This window comes from Chiloscyllium plagiosum, unplaced genomic scaffold (genome assembly GCF_037043375.1).
Source record: "Chiloscyllium plagiosum isolate Xiang-an unplaced genomic scaffold, Cpla_swu_hap1 HiC_scaffold_13, whole genome shotgun sequence".
NCBI lineage: Eukaryota > Metazoa > Chordata > Chondrichthyes > Orectolobiformes > Hemiscylliidae > Chiloscyllium > Chiloscyllium plagiosum.
Window position 1 is genome coordinate 90,367,746 of NW_028270151.1, and position 13,548 is coordinate 90,381,293.

At 43.8% G+C, this 13,548-nt stretch overlaps 1 pseudogene; it reads right to left on the minus strand.

Annotated features, from left to right (window-relative positions):
• LOC148148377 (uncharacterized) overlaps positions 1-13,257 on the minus strand; it is a 108,703-nt pseudogene extending 95,446 nt beyond the window's left edge.
• Between the last annotated feature and the right edge of the window lie 291 nt (positions 13,258-13,548).

Genomic DNA, 13,548 nt, shown 5'->3' on the forward strand with positions numbered 1-13,548 from the left:
AAACCCATTTGGTTCACTAATGTCCTTATTCCAATGCAGTTGACTCTTAACTGCCCCCTGGACAATTGGGGTTGGGCAATAAACGCTGGCCCGTATTTTGAATCTCATGAATGAATAAAAAAATGTAATATATATTATTGTAGATCTGGTTGCAAGATCTGCAAACATAGAATGAAAACATTTCTGTCTTTCACAAAATCCTTTTAATTCCATGGTATATACTTCAAGAGTGTGCCAAAGGGGAAGGCTTACAATAGAACATGGCAACTTCCTCAGGGACCTTTTACAGATTCTACACCCCTGACTAATCTCTTCTATTAGCTTCATGTGCTCTTCATTAACTGCACTTGCAACTTTACTCAGAATTGTTAATGAATCTTTGACAAGTCTGAAGACTATGGTGAGCAAATTTTAAGACATTTTTGTGATTTGATGTCTTAATACTTATTTAACATTCTGATCATAATTTTCAAATTTTGTGAAGATAAAAATGGTCTGATGGATAAATTTCAAATCTTCTGGTTTTCCAAATATCATTGCCTATGATTCCAGGTTTTAAATTTTGCAGGTGTCTTTTTCATAGAAGGTTTACTTGACAGCCTTGAAATGATATTAAAGACATCAGCACTTTTGAAATGACTTACTCCGTGTATTTTAATGGAAGTCTAGCTGTCCGTAGAGACCTCAATGTATTATCTCCGCCAAACTGAAATAAGTAATATGTTTATGTTCTTTAACTTAATGAGTAAAGATACCATTTCCTATGCTGCTAGGCTTTCCTCCAGACGGCTGAGATAGCAATAACCTGGTTGGCAACCTCGGATCAAGCTGGGCGTCATCTAGTATCATGACTTCCACTGCTGATTGTAAGGGAACAGGAGATCACATATTCTTACATTCACCAATGTGGAAAGAGGCTATTTGGCCCATTGAGTCTGCACCAACCCTCTGAAGAGCATCCTACGCAGGCCCACTTGATCACGGTAACCCCACATTTTACGATGGCTAACTCACCCGAGCCTACATAACTCTGGACACTACAGGACAATGTGGTGTGGCCAATCCATCTAGCCTGCACCCAGAGGCAACCCATGCAAATACAAAGCGAACATGTATACTTCACATGGACAATCGCCTACTGGAATTGAACCTGAGTTCCTTGCGCTGTGAGGCCAGATATCTGTGTCCTCACCCCTTCCCAGGAAAGGATTCCTGCCGTGGCAGAAGACAGGAACCACTCCTGTGGGGATATGTCTCTCATGTCTTTACAGGTTGAACCAACCCCCACCATGGACCAACCATCCCCAGCAGAAGAGAGTCCATTAACCTCCTCGGACCATCATGGGGAAGTGTTGGAGGGATAATCATCAGCTCTACCTCCTGGATATCCCGGCAGCACAGATGGCAACATGTCACTGGGCTTAACCATTTTAATTGATTCTGCTTCTCATTGATCCCGGAAACCATTTCGTACACGCTGAAGGAATTCCTCCTCCACAGCATACCCCATGATCAACATCATGGTTATTACTTTTACCACAACTGAATTGGATTGATATTATAAAAACTGTGGTTACAAGAACAGGATAGGCTGGGAATTATGTGATCAGTAACCCACCTCCTATCTGCCTCAAATCCTTTTCATTGGAGTGTAAACAGACGATGGAGGAGAAATTCAGAAAGACCTTTTCCTCTGAGCACCTTCTGCTCCAGTCGCTCCTTCATTGACAAACATCAGAAAACCATATAGCTGCATGGCTCTATAATTTTCCAGGTGAAAGTGAGGACTGCAGATGCTGGAGATCAGAGTCAAGATTAGAGTGGTGCTGGAAAAGCACAGCAGGTCAGGCAGCATCCGAGGAGCAGGGAAATAGCCTTTTCGGACAAAACCCCTTCATCAGGAATCAGCACCACTCGAATCTTGACTCTAATTTTCCAGACCCCTTCAGATGCTGCCAGACCTTTTAAGATTTACATCTCCAGAATCTGCAGTATTCTGTTTCGATCTTATAACTGTATAGTCTTTGTTTAGTGTATGGGCACTTAATTTGGATAAAGTTAAAAATCACACAACACCAGGTTATAGTCCAACAAGTTTAATTGGAAGCACACTAGCTTTCAGAGCGACGCTCCTTCATCAGGTGATTGTCAATTAAACCTGTTGGACTATAACCTGGTGTTGTGTGATTTTTAACTTTGTAAAAAGTTAAGTACCTTTGAATAAGAAAATATATTCTTTTCAAACAAGAAAGAATGTTGCTGTCAATTCAGCAGAGGTGAGGTGGAGGGGATTGGAGTGGGGGTGGGGTGCATGTGTCATTTGACTCCATCTTACCTGATCTTAACACGAAGGAAAATATCTCTTTTTTTCGTCTTATCAGGTTTGGTTGCTATGTTAATACCTTCAGTAGATCAGAGCCTCGAGTCATTTGGTTGTAAAGTCATCCTTTGTGCTTAAGCTCCAAGTCACCCAGGTCTTAATTGAACTTGGCAGAAGCCTAGGGCTACAAAAAGTTTCACATTCTGAAAAGTATTAACTCCTTGGTTCCTATGGCAACCTTAGCTCTCAGTGTCAATTGAATAGGCTTTTCCAGTTGCTTTCTTTAGTGATGACACAATAAGACTGAGTTTCTCTGGAGGTATCCAGAAGGAATGATCTGACAGCCAGTTAAATTGTTTCGCAATTAAAATGTAGGGCGGTGGAAACGGAAACAAATGATTTCAAAAGAAAATTGAAAGTACATTTGTAGTTAATAAAGATGTATAGCTACAAGGAGAGGGTCGGACAGACTGGATTCTTCTGTGAAGACCTGGCATGGACTCGAGGGGCTGAATGGTCTCCTTCTGTGTCCTAAATGATTCCATTACCTTGCTCTGCCATCTGCTACATTTACTGTCCCATAAACAATAACAAGATACATAATCAACTATTCTGTTAATCAGTGATGCTGCTTGAGAGACAGAATATTGACCTGGAGACCAGGGAGAACTTCCTAGCTTGTCTTTGAATAGTATTATGGAATGCTTGACATCTATCAGACAGGCCAAGTAGTATCATGCTTTATAAATATATCTGTAATATTGTACATCCAACCATGCAGCATTTCCTCAGTACTGGCCTCACTATGAATATACCAATTTGTGTAAAGTTTGAGAACTTATATCTTTTATTCACTTGTGCATTTATTCCCCATCCCGAGTTGCCTTTGACAAGATGCTGGATCTGCCTTCTCCAAACGCTGCAGTTCAAGTGCTGTAAGTAGACAGGAAAGCCATTAGGGCGGGATTGCCGGGAGTTTGACCCAGTGACAGTAAAGGAATGTTTGCAAGTCAGGATGGTAAGTGGCTTGGAGGGGAAAGTGCATGTTTTGAAGATCCCTGCTATCCTTGTCGTTCTAGATGATAGTTCTTGCAGAAGGAAGTTATGTCTAAGGATCTTTGATTAATTTCTGTAGCATCAGTAAACAGCACACAACAGTTTTGGTGGTGGAGAAAGTGGATGTTTGTGGATGTGATGCCAATCAAACAGATTGTTTTGTCCAAAGAGCATCAAGCTTCTTGACTATAGTTAGAGCTGCACTTATCCAGGCAAGTTGGGAGTGTTCTATTACACACCAAACGTGTGTCTTGTAGATGGTTAACAAACTTCTGAGAGTCAGGAAGAGAGTTACCGGCTGCAGGGTTCCTAATCTCTGACCTGGTCTTGTAGCCACTGTACTTATACAGCTAATCCAGTTCAGTGCCTGGTCAATGGTAACCCCCCAGGATGTTGATAGTGGGGCATTTATTAAATGCCAAGGGGTAGTAGTTAGATCCTAATTGGAGATGGTAATTGTCTGGCATTTTATGGCACAAATGCTAATTGCCACTTTTCAGTCCAAGCCTAAAATGTTGTCTGGGTCCTGCTGCATTATTTAAACAATGATATATTTTCAATTGTTACTTTTCAAACATATTATACCTTATGATGAGAATCTATTAAAAGGGGATTATTTTTCTATATAAGTTTGAAACCTTCACCTGTAACTCCTGTTCTATTTGTTGCTTTGTTGATCATAAGTAAGATTTTATAGTTCAGAACAGAAATCTAATTCTTTCATTGTAGCAGAATAATCTTATTAATCTCTGTTAGCGAAGGAATGCTTTATCAAAGAATTCTAAGATGACTACTTCAAAATAATTAATGAACACACATTTTTCTCAATTTTAAAGACTTCCAACAGCTTTTGTGTTCATAAATATTCTCATTTGAATTATACGCACTTGTGGAATAGTGTAGACAACAATACTTGATCATTGTAGCTATCTCTGAGAGCAGACTGATGATACTGCATGAACTCACCTGCTATAATTGTGCAGACTGTATTGGCAAATACAGAACATAGATTTTTCACAACTCTGAGGAAACAACCTGGAATTGAGATAAATATAGTAGCAAATTATTGCAAATGCCAGAGATCCAAAATAAAAGTAGAAAGTGATGAACAAAACAAAGGAGGTCTGGAAGCATCTGCAGAAGAGAAATGGAATTATGCTTTAAATCCAATACTACTTTTCTTCAGAACTGAAGGAGGCTGGAAAAGTGATGCTTTGCAGTGCGGAGGAGCAAGTGGAACTGATGTGAAAGGTGTCCCAGAGCAAAAGGTAAAGAGAGTGCTAATAATAAGTCATGATCTGGTTGAAGATGTAAATGGTGGGTGCTTAATAGCAGAAGGTAATGTAGTTCTCAGAGCAAACCCATTCAAATGTGACATTGAGGGGTGGAGTCAGAAGGAGTGAAATTCAAAAATGAGGACAGAGTTCGCAGTCTAAACTTCTTGTATTCAGTGTTGAGTTCTGAGGCTGTAAAGTGCCTGAAATAAAAAGAAGTGCTGTACCTTAAGCTTGCAATTGCCTAAACTGGAGCAATAGGCCAAGGATTACATAGATTACAACGCAGTAGAGGTCTTTCAGCCCTCGATGTTGTGCTGACCTGTGAAACCAATCTGAAGCCCATCGAACCTACACTATTCCATTCTTGTCCATATGGCAGAAATGGGTACTGCAGATGCTGGAGATTAGAGTCAAGATTAGAGTGGTGTTGGAAAAGCACAGCAGGTCAGACAGCATCCGAGGAGCAGGAAAAAAATCAACATTTTGGGCAAAAGCCCTTCATCATGACCTATCTTTTACAAAACCATGTTGACTATTCTTAATCAACTTATTGCTCTCCAGATGATTATAAACCTCTGTCTTATAACTTTTTTCAACATTTTACCCACAACTAAAGTAAAGCTCACAGGATTATCGCTACTCCCCTCCTTGAACAAGGGAACAACGTTTGCTATCTTCTAGTCTTCTGGCACTATTCCTGTAGACAATGACAACATAAAAATCAAAGCTAAAGGCTCTGCAATCCTAGGATAAATCCAATCCAGCCCAGGGGACTTATCTATTTTCACACTTTCCAGAATTGCTAACACCACCTCCTTGTGAACCTCAATCCCATCTAGTCTAGTAGCCTGTATCTCAGCATTCTCCTCACCAACATTGTCTTTTTCTAGTGTGAATACTGACGAAAAATATTCATTTAGCACTTCTCCTATCTCCTCTGACTCCACGCACAACTTCCCCCTACTACCCTCGATTGTCCCTAATCTTACTCTAGTCAATTCTTCTATTCCTGATATACCTACAAAAAGCCTTAGAGTTTTCCTTGATCCTTTCTGCCAATGACTTTTTATGTCCCCTCCTGGCTCCTACTAACTCTTTTTAGGTCTTTCCTGGTTAACTTGTAACTTTCAAGCGCCCTGAGCCTTCACATCTCATCCTAACATAGTCCCTCTTCTTCCTCTTGACAAGAGATTCAACTTACTTATTAAACCATGGCTCCCGCACTTGACAATGTCCTCCCTGCCTGCCAGGTACATGCTTATCAAGGACACGCATTAAATAAACTCCACATATCAATTGTGCCCATCCCCTGCAGTTTCTTTCCCCATCATATGAATCCTTAATCTTGCCTAACTGCATTATAGAACATAGAACATAGAAGAATACAGCGCAGTACAGGCCCTTTGGCCCTCGATGTTGCGCCGATCCAAGCCCACCTAACCTATACTAACCCACTATCCTCCATATACCTATCCAATGCCCGCTTAAATGCCCATAAAGAGGGAGAGTCCACCACTGCTACTGGCAGGGCATTCCATGAACTTACGACTCGCTGAGTGAAGAACCTACCCCTAACTTCAGGCCTATATCTACCCCCCCTTAATTTAAAGCTATGCCCCCTTGTAATACCCGACTCCATACGCGGGAAAAGGTTCACACTGTCAACCCTATCTAACCCCCTAATCATCTTGTACACCTCAATCAAGTCACCCCAATAATTGCCTTTCCCCCAGCTATAACTCTTGCCCAGCAGTATATACCTATCCCTTTCCATCACTTAAGTAAACGTAACTGAATTGTGGTTATTATCACCAAAGAGCTCACTTACCTCCAAATCTAACACCTGGCCGGGCTCATTACCCAGTACCAAATCCGATGTGGCCTCGCTTCTTGCTGGCCTGTCTACACATACTGTGTCAGGAAACACTCCTGCACACACTGGACAAAAACTGACCCATGTAAAGTACTTGAACTATAGTACTCCCAGTTGATATTTGGAAAGCTAAACACCCCATAACATCTACCCTGTTGCTATCACTCCTATCCAGAATCATCTTTGCTATCCTTTCCTTTACATCTCTGGAACTATTTAAAGGCCTGTAGCAAACTCCCAACCAGGTGACCTCTTCTTTCCTGTTTCTAATCTCAACCCATAATAGCTCAGTAGACTAGTCCTCAGACATCATTTGTGTCACCATAAAACTATAGGATAGAGGTATAAGCATGACAGTCCATTGAAATAGCAAGTGACTGGAAGGTTAGGGTCATGCCTGTGGATGGAGTGAAGCTGTTTACCAATATAGCCGCCCAGTCCGATTCTGGCCTCACCAAAAAGAGGAGACTGGATTTTGAGTAACAATTAGTTGTAATTTATTTGGTCTGTCTACCAAAGGGCCAGGCCAGACATGGTGGGCTGAATGACCTGTTTCAGTGGTGTATGATGTATGACCTCATTGTTTAACTCCATAACACAGTAGTTTGTCATCCCTCCAGGGGTGTTTCTTGACCTCTGTGTTAGGTATTGTGCTGACAGCATGCAGAGAATGCCATCATAGGCAGTGTTAGTAGATTGTGATGCCAATCAGCATGTACTTCTGATCTAATACCTGTGTGACTATTTTTCAATTCAATGCTTCAGTTAACACTTCCGTTTACACACACACAGTTTAACGTGTTCAACAGAAGGACTACACCCCACTAGAATTAGTCAAAGTGGTAATCGACTCTTCAACCTTTCCAATTGACTTCCATTGCACCTTGCCGTGATTGTAGAAATGTTTTACTGGTTCCCTGGGCTGTTTAAACCTATACTGTGGGCATGTGTCCTTACTTCATTGATTCTGCACAAACCACTTACCCTTGTACATGGAGGATGTAGTTTGAACCCACTTACAGTGGAGAGTGTAGGGAGAATAAGGAGACGTAACACAAAGTTGGACAAATTGCTGGAAGAGGGAGGTGATTCTCTGGAGGAGACCATCTCTGCCCCAAGTATTCAGGGTACAATTCACCTACCTGAACCTCAGTGAAAAATAAATCAATGAGAGGTCTACACATCAGAAAGGTTATCCACATGAAATTTGTCACTAGTTATACCTGTAACCTCAGAGCATGGGAGAGCTTGGTGTCCCCAGTGACGTGACCTTGAGCATCAGCCTTAACACTGTTAATAATGTGGGATCTACACTCCAATGAGTGAACAGCAACAGGTTTTATTACATGTAGAATTGGAGCTAATAGGGCTCCCAGTATGATATCCTTTCTTCGAGGAGAAAGTGAGGTCTGCAGATGCTGGAGATCAAAGTTGAAACTTTATTGCTGGAACAGCACAGCAGGTCAGGCTCATTCCTGAAGAAGGGCCTGTGCCCGAAACATCGAATCTCCTGTTCCCTGGATGCTGCCTGACCTGCTGTGCTGTTCCAGCAATAAAGTTTCAACACTGATATCCTTTCTTACCAACACTAGTGCATAAGCTGTGTGTTCTGATGTCACTTGAATGAAATTCCACGTGCTCAGTATCTATACTTAGACAAAAGATAGAAATTGCTCTTACCATAGACTTTCCTTTTATGTACTTTTACCTACCCCCCAAAACCCTCACCACTCCAATTTATCTTGCAGTACCCAATTTTGTCATAATGATTTACCATTGTAATTTAGTTTTGTGGTAGATGATGGCCTAGTGGTATACTTGGTCAACTATTAATCCAGAGAACCAGGTAATGTTCTGGGGAACTGGGTTCAAATCCCACAATGGCAGATGGTGAAATTTTAATTCAGTAAAAAAATTTGGAATTAAGAAGCTAATGATGACCATGAATCTATTTTTGGAAGAACCTACCTGGTTCACCAATGTCCTTTTGGGAGGGAAACTGTCATCCCTACCTAGTCTGGCCAACATGTGACTCCAGGCCCACAGCAATGTGACTGACTCTTAATTGCTGTCAGAGCATTTAGGGATGGGCAATAAATGCTGACCTAGCCAGTAATGCCCACATGAATGAATACATTTTAAAAATCACAAGCGTTTAACCCTTGTGGGTAAATTAGGGCATTTTTGTTTACCTGAGGGACTAATCTCCAGCATGCATAAAGATCTATATTCCTTAATCCATAGACATCAGGCTAGTTCAGCTGATGTTACAGTGTAAACAGTTTTCTCTCCATCATTATATTGAGGAGGTTAGTGAGGCTCTATCGCAAGGGATATGAACACATTTTACGTAGAGAAAAATGGTGCAACTGCATGAAATCTGAAACCAATGAAGAATGTTGGAGAAACTCAGCAGGTTTGTGTCGAGGAAAGCACAATTAACATTTCCAGTCTGATACATTCTGAAGAGGAGTCACAATGGACTTGAAATGTTCACTGTTTCTATCTCCACAGATACTACCAGACCTGCTGAATATATTTTAGATTGACTTGCCAAAGAGGAGCAGGCAGAGTGGGTATGGGGTCTCAATGATTGTTGACAAACAGGAAGCTGGAAGAACAAAGAACAAAGAAAATTACAGCACAGAAAAAGGCCCTTCGGCCCTCCAAGCCTGCACTGATCCAAATCCTATATCTACACCTGTCACCTATTTTCCAAGGATCTGTATCCTTCTGCTCCCTGCCCATATATGTATCTGTCTATACATCTTAAATGACACTATCATGCCTGCCTCTACCTCCACTCAGACACCCATCATCCTCTATATAAAAAGAACTTGCCACACATATCTCCCTTAAAACGTTCCCTCCCTCACCTTGAACATGTGACCCTGAGTAATTGAGTCCCCCATTCTGGGAAAACTTTCCTTGCTATCCACCCTGTCTACATCTCTCATGATTTTTAGACCTCAATTAGGACCCCCTCAACTTCCTTCATTCCAATGAAAATAATCCTAATCTACTCAACCTCTCCTTATAGCGAGCATCCTCCATACCAGGCAACATCCTGGTGAACCTCCTCTGCATCCTCTCCAAAGCATTCACATCCTTTTGGTAACGTGGTGACCAGAACTGTACACAGTATTCCAAATGTGGCCAAACCAAAGTCCTATACAACTGTAACATGACCTGCCAACTCTTGTACTCAATACCCCGTCCAATGAAGGAAAGCATGCCGTTTGCTTTCTTGAAGACTCTACGAACCTGTATTGCCACCATCAGGGTACAATGGACCTGAACACACACAGCTCTCTGTACATCAGTTTTCCCCAGGACTTTTCCATTTACTGTATCGTTCACTCTTGAATCGCATCCTCCAAAATGCATCACCTCGCATTTGTCCGGATTGAACTCCATATGCCAATTCTCTGCCCATCTCTCCAATTTATCTATAATTTCCTGTATTCTCGGACAGTTCCCTTCATTATCTGCTACTCCACCAATCTTAGTGTCATCTGCAAGCTTGCTAATGAGGCAACTTATACCTTCCTCCAAATCATTGATATATATCACAAACAACAGTGGTTACAGAATGGATCCCTGTGGGACACCATTGGTCACAGATCTCTATTTTGAGAAACTCAGTTCTACTCCTACTCTGTCTCCTGTTGCCCAACCAGTTCTCTATCCATCTAGCTAGAACCCCTTGACCCCATGTTACTTTACCTTCTCCTGCAGCCTACCATGGGGAACCTTATCAAACACCTTACTAAAGTCCATTTATATGACATCTACATCATCAATCAACTTTGTCACCTCTTCAAAGAATTCTATTAAGTTTGTAAGACATGGAATTCCCTGCACATAACCACGTTGCTATCATTGATAAGCCCATTTTCTTCCAAATGGGTATATATCCTATCCCTTAGTATTTTCTCCAGCAGCTTCCTTACCATTGACGTCAGGCTCATATGTCTGTACTTACCTAGATTATCCCTGCTACCCTTCTTAAACAAGGGGACAACAAGAGGATTTCTCCAATCCTCTGCAACCTCTCGTGGATTCAAAGATGCTGCAAAGATACCTGTTAAAGCTGCAGCTATTTCCTCTCTCACTTCCCTCTGTAACCTAGGGTAAGTCCCATCCGGACTGGGACTTGTTCAACTTAATGCTTTTTAGAATACCTAACACTTGCTCCTTCCTTATGCCACCTTGACCTCGAGTAATCAAAAATAGATCCCTAACCTCAACATCCGTCATGTCCCTCTCCTCGGTGAATACCAATGCAAAGTACTCATTAAGAATCTCACCCATTTTCTCTAACTCCACACAAAACTTTCCTCCTTTGTCCTTGAGTGGGCCAACCCTTTCTCTAGCTACCCTCTTGCTCCTGATATATGAATAAAAGGCTTTGGGATTTTCCTTAATCCTGCTCACTAAGGATATCTCATGATCCATTTTAGCCCTCTTAATTCCTCGTTTCAGTTTGGTCCAACCTTCTCAATATTCTTCCAAACTTGCATCGGTTTTCAGTCACCTAGACCTTATAGAGTCATAGTCATCGAGTCAGGGAGATATGTAGCATGGAAACAGACTCTTAGGTCCAATTCATCCATGCTGACCAGATATCCCAACCCAATCTAGTCCCACCATGCCAGCATCCAGCCCATATCCCTCCAAACCTTCCTATTCATCTACCCATCCAGACGCCTTTTAAATGTTGCAATTGTACCAGCCCCCACCACATCCTCTGGCAGCTCATTCCATACACGTACCACCCTCTGCGTCAAAATGTTTCCATTAGGTCTCTTTTATATTTTTCCCTTCTCACCCTAAACCTATGCCTTCTAGTTCTGGACTCTCCCACTCCAGAGGAAATACTTTATCTATTTATCCTATCCATGTCCCACATGATTTTATAAACCTCTATAAGATCACCCCTCAGCCTCCGATGCTCCAGCGAAAACGGCCCCAGCCTATTCAACCTCTCACTATAGCAACATCCTTGTAAAGGTAAAAACAATGACTGCAGATGCTGGAAACCAGATTCTGGATCAGTGGTGCTGGAAGAGCACAGCAATTCAGGCAGCATCCGAGGACAGGCAAAATCGACGTTTCGGGCAAAAGCCCTTCATCAGGAATAAAGGCAGAGAGCCTGAAGCGTGGAGAGATAAGCTAGAGGAGGGTGGGGGTGGGGAGAGAGTGGCATAGAGTACAATAGGTCAGTGGGGAAGGAGATGAAGGTGATAGGTCAGGGAGGAGAGGGTGGAGTGGATAGGTGGAAAAGGAGCTGGGCAGGTCGGACAAGTCCGGACAGGTCAGGGGATCGAGTTTCTGGAGGTTAGAAGCTAGGATGAGGTGGGGGAAGGGGAAATGAGGAAACTGTTGAAATCCACATTGATGCCCTGGGGTTGAAGTGTTCCGAGGCGGAAGATGAGGCGTTCTTCCTCCAGGCGTCTGGTGGTGAGGGAGCGGCGGTGGAGGAGGCCCAGCACCTCCATGTCCTCGGCAGAGTGGGAGGGGGAGTTGAAATGTTGAGCCACTGGGCGATTTGGTTGATTGGTGCGGGTGTCTCGGAGATGTTCCCTAAAGCGCTCTGCTAGGAGGCGCCCAGTCTCCCCAATGTAGAGGAGACCGCATCGGGAGCAACAGATACAATAGATGATATTAGTGGATGTGCAGGTAAAACTTTGATGGATGTGGAAAGCTCCTTTGGGGCCTTGGATAGAGGTGAGGGAGGAGGTGTGGGCGCAGGTTTTACAGTTCCTGCGGTGGCAGGGGAAAGTGCCAGGATGGGAGGGTGGGTCGTAGGGGGGCGTGGACCTGACCAGGTAGTCACGGAGGGAACGGTCTTTGCGGAAGGCGGAGAGGGGTGGGGAGGGAAATATATCCCTGGTGGTGGGGTCTGTTTGGAGGTGGTGGAAATGTCGGCGGATGATTTGGTTTATGTGAAGGTTGGTAGGGTGGAAGGTGAGCACCAGGGGCGTTCTGTCCTTGTTGCGGTTGGAGGGGTTGGGTCTGAGGGCGGAGGTGCGGGATGTGGATGAGATGCGTTGGAGGGCATCTTTAACCACGTGGGAAGGGAAATTGCGGTCTCTAAAGAAGGAGGCCATCTGGTGTGTTCTATGGTGGAACCGCTCCTCCTGGGAGCAGATACGGCGGAGGCGGAGGAATTGGGAATACGGGATGGCATTTTTGCAAGAGGTAGGGTGGGAAGAGGTGTAATCCAGGTAGCTGTGGGAGTCGGTGGGTTTGTAGAAGATGTCAGTGTCAAGTCGGTCGTCACTGATGGAGATGGAGAGGTCCAGGAAGGGGAGGGAGGTGTCAGAGATGGTCCAGGTAAATTTAAGGTCAGGGTGGAATGTGTTGGTGAAGTTGATGAATTGCTCAACCTCCTCGCGGGAGCACGAGGTGGCGCCAATGCAGTCATCAATGTAGCGGAGGAAGAGGTGGGGAGCGGTGCCGGTGTAATTACGGAAGATCAACTGCTCTACGTAGCCAACAAAGAGACAGGCATAGCTGGGGCCCATACGTGTGCCCATGGCTACCCCTTTGGTCTGGAGGAAGTGGGAGGATTCAAAGGAGAAATTGTTAAGGGTGAGGACCAGTTCGGCCAAACGAATGAGAGTGTCGGTGGAGGGGTACTGTTGGGAACGTCTGTAGAGGAAAAAACGGAGGGCTTGGAGGCCCTGGTCATGGTGGATGGAGGTGTAGAGGGATTGGATATCCATGGTGAAGATGAGGTGTTGGGGGCCGGGGAAACGGAAGTCTTGCAGGAGGTGGAGGGCGTGGGTGGTGTCTCGAAAGTATGTGGGGAGTTCCTGGACTAGGGGGGATAGGACAGTGTCGAGGTAGGTAGAGATGAGTTCAGTGGGGCAGGAGCATGCTGAGACAATGGGTCGGCCAGGGTGGTCAGGCTTGTGGATCTTGGGAAGGAGGTAGAACCGGGCAGTGCGGGGTTCCCGGACTATGAGGTTGGAAGCTGTGGGTGGGAGATCTCCTGAGGTGATGAGGTTCTGTAT